The 10,000-nt window shown below is 34.0% G+C and overlaps 1 protein-coding gene across 13 annotated transcripts in view; it reads right to left on the bottom strand.

Moving 5' to 3' along the window:
* LOC144971022 (protocadherin gamma-A11-like) overlaps positions 1-10,000 on the bottom strand; it is a 249,409-nt gene that overhangs the window by 44,639 nt on the left and 194,770 nt on the right. The gene's annotated exons all lie outside the window — the stretch shown is intronic.

Raw genomic sequence — 10,000 nt, 5'->3', positions numbered from 1 at the left:
TGGAATAGTGTATACAGTAAATGTATTGGGGATGATGTCTTTAAAATGTAAATAATAGAAAACGGAACCAAAACAAACACATATATGATATATAGAGGTATGAAATCCGAAGAATAAACACACACACACACAGACACAGACACACACACACACACACACACACATATATATGTTTTGTGTTTGTACTGAGTATATATAATTTATTTTATATATATATATATATATATATATATATATATATATATATATATATATATATATATATATAACAAAAACAAAAACAAAAACAAAACAAAACAAGACCAAAAAAAAACATAAACAAACAAACAAAAAAGAAAAATCAAACAAACAAGAAACGACAAAAAACCCACGAAGATGTCAAACTAAAATTTCCCAAGATGAGAAAGAAAGCCCTTGCTTATGACAAGTTTTGTTTAGATTTCAAGTTCCAAAATAACCAAATTGTCAGCATATAATTTTCTAATTCATTAAATTACTAAGTCAAAATTGAAGGCTGTCCTGAAAGTATTGTCCGGGTAATCTGGTCTCGGATATTTATATTGAATTAACAAAATGAACATTATTGATTTGTATAAATGTTTAATTATTATAAATAGACACAGATACACCCATGAGTAAACGCGGTAAACATTCAGATATAAATAGATAAATATATATATATATATATATATATATATATATATATATATATATAGATAGATTGGGAGAGAGACATATAGACAAACACATCCACACATGAAGAGACAAATTGAGAGAAAGATAGAACACAGAGAGAGAGAGAGAGTGAGGAAGAAAAAAAGAGAGAAAAGAGAAAGAGTGTGTGTGTGTGTGTATGTGTGTGTGTGTGTGTGAGAGAGAGAGAGAGAGAGAGAGAGAGAGAGAGAGAGAGAGAGACATGCAGACAGACGGACAGACAGACAGAGAAAGAAGGGTTACAACTCAATAGATATCACTTTTCTATTAAGTAGATCAAATAAAAAATCTAACCTCGTGGTGCATATATTATATTACAATTATGTTGCAGCATTTTTAGCCTTTCTAAGCAATCGGCTTTAAAATATCTTTTCATTTAACATCTTTAGCTATGATTTTTTTAATATCTAAAAAGTAAATACAAAAAGTGTTCGATAATTTTAAAAACTCGACCTTCAACAGTCAATATTCTGGCTCTATGACGTAATTTCTCTCTCTCTCTCTCTCTCTCTCTCTCTCTCTCTCTCTCTCTCTCTCTCTCTCTCTCTCTCTCTCTCTCTCTCTCTCCCATACTCTGACAAAACATAGTTTGTTTCATTTTGACCATTCATCTTTTATTTCAAATATCCATGGATAAAACGACTCCCAATTTTTTTGCAAGCCTTCTTTAAATTCTCAGGTTTCATATCATTCTTTTTGATAAGTCGATGGCCATTTTGACCGATTGATAAATTAAAGTTTTATGATAAATGTCATACCGGACATATTTATTTTTGGCATAGCTGACCATTTAGTGCAATGGAAAGGGATGGGTATGATGAAACAAATAGAATAAAATTGCAATACGCTGTCCTAGCCAAGTTCTCAAAATATAATATGTTAAGATGTGGATCTACTTGCATACTATTATCGAAATAGTCCCCCTCTTTATGACAGTTATCTACTCAATTTCAAAAAGCACTACAGAAAAAAAGTAGGGCAAAAATAGCGTGTGAACAAACACATATCTAATACGACAAGTTATTGATTAAAATTCATTTCATGTTAGGGCTTTGCCAACCATTAATAAAAGAGGCCTCGAAGATATTTCACAAAAAGACACTTGACTCCGTTCGCTAATTTTCCATTGAGACTTGACGTTGTTGAAGTGATCGAGAACTTCCTGTTTTCTCTGAGACTAAACGCGAGGATTCAACAGCCAGCATAACGATTTGACTACAGATTTATGTTGCAAGATAAGTAAATATTGCATTCCCGTTGTAGATTCCCACTCGAATAAGGCAGCCAGGCTTGTTACTCTTATAAACTCGGGCTAGCACATTACTTCCGGTGTACATGACCTTCACTGACTCCCTGCTCACTACAGAATAGAGTACAACATTCTTTTATACGCTTATAAATGTTTTACTAATGTGGGTCCTTCTTTCTTACAATACCTCATTCAAGTCTATACACCGAGTCGTGTCCTCAGATCATCAGACTCTCTTTTAATGAAAGAAATATGTTTCACTAAAAAATTTCACCAAAAAATCTTTTCATTGTACAGCTCCACGCACGTGGAACTCTCTCAGTTTTAGAACAAAATCTGCTCCTAGTGTTCTAACATTTAAGAGGCATCTAAAGACTGAATTATTTTACAGGTCATTTTAATATTGGTGTATGTTTTTCTTTTTCTATATAGCTACATATGTGTGGGCCATATTTTAAATGTGTTTTGTGTGTGTGTGTGTGTGTGTGTGTGTATGTCGTGTGTGTGTGTGCGTGTATGGGTGTGTTTGCGTATGTGCGTATGAGTTAATCTAAAGCGCTGCAGGGCACTTTTAAGTGGATGTTTCGGCGCTATAGAAATATATTATTATTATTATTATTATTATTATTATTATTATTATTATTATTATTATTATTATTATTATTATTATTATTATTATTATTATTATTATTATTATTATTCAGCTCGGGTTTACATGAAAAAGTTTATTTATTCATATATTAATTTTGTTGTCATCGCATTTATGTTACACTTTTTAGGTACAGAAAAGATTTTTTGACGTAAGAACATTGGGTTGAATAATAGTCCATGTAAAATACTCTCTCTCTCTCTCACTCTCTCTCTCTCTCTCTCCCTCTCTCTCTCTCTCTCTCTCTCTCTCTCATACACAGACACATTCACTCACTTTACTCTCTCTCTCTCTCTCTATCTCTTTCTCTCTCTTACTCTCTGTATATATATATATATATATATATATATATATATATATATATATATATATATATATCTGTGCGTGTGTTCTCTCTCTCTTCTTCCCCCCCCCCCCCTCTCTAAATAAATTCATTCTCCATTTAAGGACAACGCAAGCCTGTAAACAAAAAAGCAAACAAGAAAAATATAAAAATCGAAATGTAATATAAATGTTGGTTTGATTCTTACTGGGAAACTAAAGATGTCTTGAAAATGTCATGACTCCATGATAATATTATGTCTAAGTATCGCGTCACCACTCTATCGTGCAGCTTAAAGTAAATAATCATTGAGGTAGGAGTATTATTATATCTCGCCTAATTAAAACTGCTGCATGGGTAATTGATATTTTCTGTATAATCTCAAAGATAATGTGGATACATTTGACATTTAAAGAACACGAGTATTTTAAACACAAACGGCGGTGGCGTCAATAACAATCTGACACAGTTCCGAGCATTGCAAGCAAAGCAAGCCTTCGTCGCATTAAAAATTCGATCGTTTTAAATGCATCCTCTACGTAAACCGAAGTTTTGCTTGAGCTCTTTTCATTACTCCAATTGTCTACGGGTGAATAGTTTTACATTATCCACTCGTGCATGGGTCACCAGCCATCATTTATTCGTTAAACAGTGATGCGATTGTCTCTTATAAAAAAAATGTCCCAAGAGAATCGAATGTAATGAATAATGAAATGAAAAGATTCTGCGTGGAAATTGCTTTACGGTAGCAATATTAAAATTCCACGATCGAAATGGACTGCTTGATGTAAATGATACACGTTGCTGGGGATGATTTAAGTATTATTTCATTACAGTTTACAGTGCTGGCTGGATTCTAGCATGATGAATTTCAGCACTGTCTGCAATACGGTATGTTGGAGCTGGGTGACCGAAATATATATATATATATATATAGTCGTTTCCTCCCATGAGCATTGGATTTCGGCCAGCTCAGATTCTAGCACGCTTTTTGGCTTCTCTCGAGAGTGTGCTAGAATCTAACGAGAACTGCATTAGCGTATGCAACAATAAAACATCATTGCATCATTTTAACATGATTTGACTGCGATAAAGGATGTTAGTCTTAAATCAAAAGAAAAGTGTTGTTGGGAACTGTAAATAGCGCAATATTACTTAATGTACTCAAAACTCATTAGAAGTTAACAGTTTAACTTATCATTTAAAACGAGAGATTTATGCGCTAATACAGTTACTTTATATTTCCACATGCAAATCAATATTTTTTCACCCGAGTACGATTAAAGATTGTCGGTAAAGAGCATTTTGCCTGGAATCAACTTTGCACATCCACAACAGAGCTTGAACCCGAGACCTGCAGACCACAAGCCTAGTGTTGTGTCTGTAGACCATAACACCACACGTCAAGATTTACTCTATATTTTCATTTACTGCTTTAAATCCATGTTTCAGCATAATGTAAGTAAAGTTTTAAACAAAACGATAATACGAGCGTTGTAATAGCTACGGGTTGTGGGGGTTGCAAATGACATTTATACGGTGATCAATGTATCGTGATGCCATCATTGATTTCAGGGGCAATAATCGTGTTGGCTTTCTGAGTAACAAAGGTGAGATTCACAGTTTTTAAAAAAAAGCAAAAAACAAACAAACAAAAAAAACAAAACAACCCCCCCCCAAAAAAAAAAAAACCCAACAAAAACAAAACAAAACAAAACAAAAACAAAACAAGACAAAGACAACAATTATGATGAAATTAAAATAATTTTTTTAAAAACTATTTATAATTTGCATATAAATAACATATTGATAAAATCTAAACAATTAAAAACGTAAGATCCAATTATTTTCAATTGTCAGATGCTAGAACAGAATGATGTTATCAGCTCCGTTGAAGTTGCGATAGAAAGAGTGGTGTATTGGAAATATAACTTGTTAAAGGCTAGATACGTTCAAATACGACCTGATAATTTTGATCTATAAATCTAAAATAATGATAAAACGATACATTATGAAACACACGGAGTCGCCAAGATGTAGCATGAAATCTGATTGTCTGAATAAAAAGCTTATAGTTTGAATAGACCGTCCGACTATATTAACAAAAAAGCAGCACTTATGACAGAAGATATGGCTTAGTCCTAAAGTTAAGATCTCGTCTTTAGATCTAATGTTAGACACTGATTTACGTGCACAATTTATCCAAGCATAATATAATAAATAACAAACAAACAAATACAAACAAGAAAAAAAAAGCAAACCCCAAAAACAAAACAAACAAATAAAAGAAAAACAAGCATGAACTTTGCAAATTTTTTTTGAATTAAGGCCTGCCATTGTTTTGTGATGATATCACATGAATTCTAAAATCGTATTAAACTTTATGCCGGAGTTGACGTCTTGAAGGATGTTTTCAGGAAACAAACTACGATCTCTTGACATTTCATTGCTACTGCCATGGCAGGGATTCAAATTCCAGTGCCTTGCGTGAGTTTGATTTTGTGGTCGTGCATTATCAGGATGATCTCCTGTCCCATCCGCCTTTGCCTTGAACCGCCAAACGGAAGGACACCAATTTACAATGACCCGGACAGTCACTTTACGTCCATTTGGCGTAGAAATCTCATCTGTCACAGCCCACATTAGCATAACATGCAAGTAAAAGCGGGTGTAAAAGCATTCTCTTCCTAAGTACTTTGGAAGCAGACAAATGAAATTCCGATGATTAGGATGAGGGATTTTCACTGGCAGTCAGAGCAAGGTAGTTTTTGGCAAGGGTTAGATCAGATAGGCAATCACAATATTTCCCAAATACATTATCAGCCATTCTTTAAAAAGTGGACTTAGAAAAAAGTCGAAAAGGAAAACTGACATTTGAAACAAAATAAAGAAAAATAAAATGCTAAAATCAAATTAGCGTCCTTAAAAGACGCGAATCGACATAGTTTAGCTTTTGGTACGCTCCAAGAACAGGAACATCGGATAATATGGTGAGCTCAATTCGTGCCAACAGACAAACATATGTGTAGATTGGAAGGATGGAGCAAACCGCCTAGTAACAAAAATGATGAAGAATTTAAAAAATAGGCCTATGAAACAACGGATGAATAAAACGAATATCTGAAGTTCGTGAAAAAATTAATCCGATACTTTGGATCGAGTATAACCGCCTTCTCGGGGATGGGGGGGGGGGGGGGGGGTACAAAAAGTGTCACATCGCCATCCTGATTTTGTTTTAGATTTTATGTCAATTTTTGCGCCAGATCATCATCTCCCTAATAGTACTCATAGTACTCAGTGATTCGTGTGACGTATTTTCGATAATTAAAAATTCTAAATTATATATATATATATATATATATATATATATCACTTTGGAGAGGTATGCAACTGTCATGTAGCATTGACACAAAGAAAGCTGTATTGTTGACCGTTATTTTCTCGAAACTTATGTTAGAACATTTTATATTCGACTCGTTAGACAAAAAAAAAAATTAAGATAACCATCAATGCGGTCGTTACGCTTTTTTAGAGCATTTGAGCATAAGAGCGTTCATGCTAACCAGTGAACTGCCGCACTCTGGAAACACCCGTATTTTAAAAATTTGTCCAGAAAACCCGTCCTTCAAACATCGATCGATTTAAATGACTCTCATATTGAAAAAAAAAACACCCCTCAAACATGGGACTTCATGTCATTTAAATCGATCGATGTTTGAAGGCAGAGTTTTCTGGCCAAAGTTTTGAATACGACTTTTTCTATGGTACAGCAGTAAACTGGTTAATATGAACGCACTCATATGCTCTAAAAAGCGTAGCGACTTATTGGTGAATATAATTCTACCAATGACATTATGACACATACAAACAATTAAAGTTAAACAAGCGTAAAATTACATGAAACTCAAGCCTCAGTCAATGAATTGGATTAGTTATACTCGGGCGTTGTTAAACAGCCTCAGTGGTTCCAAGTGAGGATGCGACAATCGAAACATCTCGTGAGTGTCTACAAATTAGATTCCCGTCTCGGAAACGGCAGTCATCTCGTGGAAGTGCCATCTTGGGGATGATTCATCCCATTAACTCCCCTACTTCTTGTCGTTATGCAAGCCATAATGTCAGTTATGGAAACATTCTATGTAAATGTCTTCCCTGCTCTTTGATGCGCAAAAACACTTGTAGAGCCGAGAGACAGTAAAACTGTTGGGGGATAGAATGAAGTAAAAAATGATGAGTATCGTAAGAGAATGTTGGAAATCGTGTAACTTAGTGCGAGAGTAGATATATCTATCCATTTTAGACGTGAGGCAAATTAAGATGTCTAAACTCTCTAAAGCTACTTTCGCAGTTTCAAACTATTCTCTAATAGGATGTTTCAAAAGGCGTCTTTAACCAGTTAACTGCCGTACCCGGAAAGACACGTAGTTAAAAATTTGGCCAGAAAACTCGTCTTTAAATATGGATCAATTTAAATGACCCAGGTTTGAGAGGTTTTACCAGGATAAGGGTCATTTAAATGCAAGGTCCCAGGTTTGAGAGTTTTTGCCAAGATGAGCGTCATTTAAATCGATCGATATTTGAAGAACATATTTTCTTGACAAATATTTAAATACGTGTCTTTCAAAATTGACGTCAGTTAACTGGTTAAACACCTAAGACATCAAATCACCCACACTGCACCTTTACATAATATCTTTACCTACTACAACTTTATCGCAGATTTCAAGAGTTATTATTACAATTATCACATCTCTTGTAAAGAGAGACGCACCATTCTTCTACTGAAAAGTGCTATTTAAGCTCGAACAAATGTAATCATATCTATTAAAATACATAATAATGTTTACATAAGAGACTCGACTCGACGGGAATTGCTTGAACGACTTTTTTTGTATGTTTTTGTTTTGATATGAAGAAAACGCTGTCGGCCAATTCCCATCTTGCGACTCAGCATTTAATACAATTATTTGTTACTAATGACTTCTAATAGATTCTCATGTTTACTCATGTCTGTTTAAAACAATTGTAAGTCGGTTTGCTATTAGAATATGAAGTAAAGCTCCATAGATTCCATTTGTCACAACAGTGAAAATATTTCACTAAATGAGATTTAAGATCAATTTTTACTGAGGATAGCATATACAATTTTGAACAAACTGCTGTATAAAAAGTCCTCAATTAAACAACAAAAATATAGAAATCCAATTAAAACGGTTCTGGATTCCAAATACATAAAAGTATATTTTCTTAAATCTAGCAATTTTATAGTTTTATCAGCTTCGGGGGAATACCATACACGTATTTTTCAATGATAAACACCACACCCTTTTGTGGAGTTGATCTACAAAGTGAGTGTTTTCTATTCTAACTTATTAAAGAATGAGTCGGAGCCTGCTGCATATCTAAAAAATCTCTCTTTTTCTTTTCATTAATTTTGTGTGGGTGTGGTTATAATCAATTTAATAAAATATACCGTTCTTAAACATAGACCAAAACATGATTAACATTTGCCTCAAATTTATATATATCCTGGTTTCTGTGTTTTAAAAGGAGTGTAACAATTGTTCACTATCCTTGGAAAAGACACTAGTGTATGGCAAAATACTTTTCGTCGGATCTAACATAGCTAGCTATTCAATTCTTGTTCGGTGCGGAGAGAGGTAAAAACATCTCGACAAGAAGTGGGACCATTGCTGGCTCTTTTGCTTGAGATATGTGTGTTCTACCAATGAGCTATCGGGACAACCTAAGAACAATACAAAAGACAAAAAAACAAAAAACAAACAAACAAAACAAACAAAACAACAAACAATCGCAACAGAAGACTGTGAATGTTTTAAGTACTTTTGACAAATTGGCGATCTGTCAAAATATTGAATAATGTATTCTAGTCCAATTTTATAAATTATGCGTATTATCAAATTGCATCAGACGTGTTCTCGAAAGTTATTATGTTGAACATCATTGTATACCATTATATAAACTGCATGTCTTATTCATATGGGAATATATATCACCCGACAGAAAAGGATACTCTTTCAAATGATAAAAAGATGTAAAGACTTTACTTTTGTCCTCTAACAAACGACACATTTTCATATAAGCCAGAAAACTTTTATTGCCCATATGGATCAATTACACAGCTTCTAACTTTAGTCAAAGTCTCAAAACCAACAATAAAAACAAGTTTAAGGTATGCAATTTTGTGATAAATTAAGTGCCATTTTAATCAATCGATATTTGAAGCATGATTTTTTCTGGACAATATTTTTAAAAGTTTTTTTGTCAAAGCATGCCAGTGTAATAATAGCCTCGTTGGTTTCCTTCACACTTTATGAATAATGGCATCAATAATTGACGTCCCAAGTGAAATATCTAATCAATGAATGGTCATTCCTTCGACCATCCCTTCAACGTTGAACATGCACTCACATAACTGTCCAGAGGGGCAGTTATTAATCTGTGAGTGGGCTATTGATGCATACATCTGCTGGCATCACGTTTCATTATTGAGAAATTGAAATGAAAAAAATATGAAACAGAATAAGAAAATAAAGAAAAGGAGTGAAAGCTGAAGTGGTGGTGGTGGTGGTGGTGGTAGTAGTAGTAGTAGTAGTAGTAGTAGTAGTAGTAGTAGTAGTCGACGTCGTCGTCGTCGTCGTAGTAGTAGTAGTAGTAGTAGTAGTAGTAGTAGTAGTAGTAGTAGTAGTAGTGGAGTAGTAGGAGTAAGTAGTAGTAGTTGTAGTCGTATTAGTAGTAGTTGTTGTGGTAGTAGTAAGTTGTGGTTGTAGTAGTAGTAGTAGTAGTAGTAGTAGTAGTAGTAGTAGTAGTAGTAGTAGTAGTAGTAGTAGTAGTAGTAGTAGTTGTTGTAGTTGTTGTTGTACTAGTAGTAATAGTATTAGTAGTAGTAGTGCTCCCTCTATCTCTATCTCCTCTCTCTATCTCACTCTCTCTCTCTCTCTCTCCCTCTCACTACTGCTACCACTATCACAACAATAACAACAACCACAACAAATACAAATACTACTACTACTACTACTACTACTACTACTACTACTACTACTAC

This window comes from Berghia stephanieae, chromosome 4, assembly GCF_034508935.2.
Source record: "Berghia stephanieae isolate SIO BIC M18660-M18661 chromosome 4, UCSD_Bste_1.3, whole genome shotgun sequence".
Taxonomy (NCBI): domain Eukaryota; kingdom Metazoa; phylum Mollusca; class Gastropoda; order Nudibranchia; family Aeolidiidae; genus Berghia; species Berghia stephanieae.
Note: the sequence above shows the minus strand (reverse complement) of the source record. Positions and strands in the feature narration are given on the sequence as shown.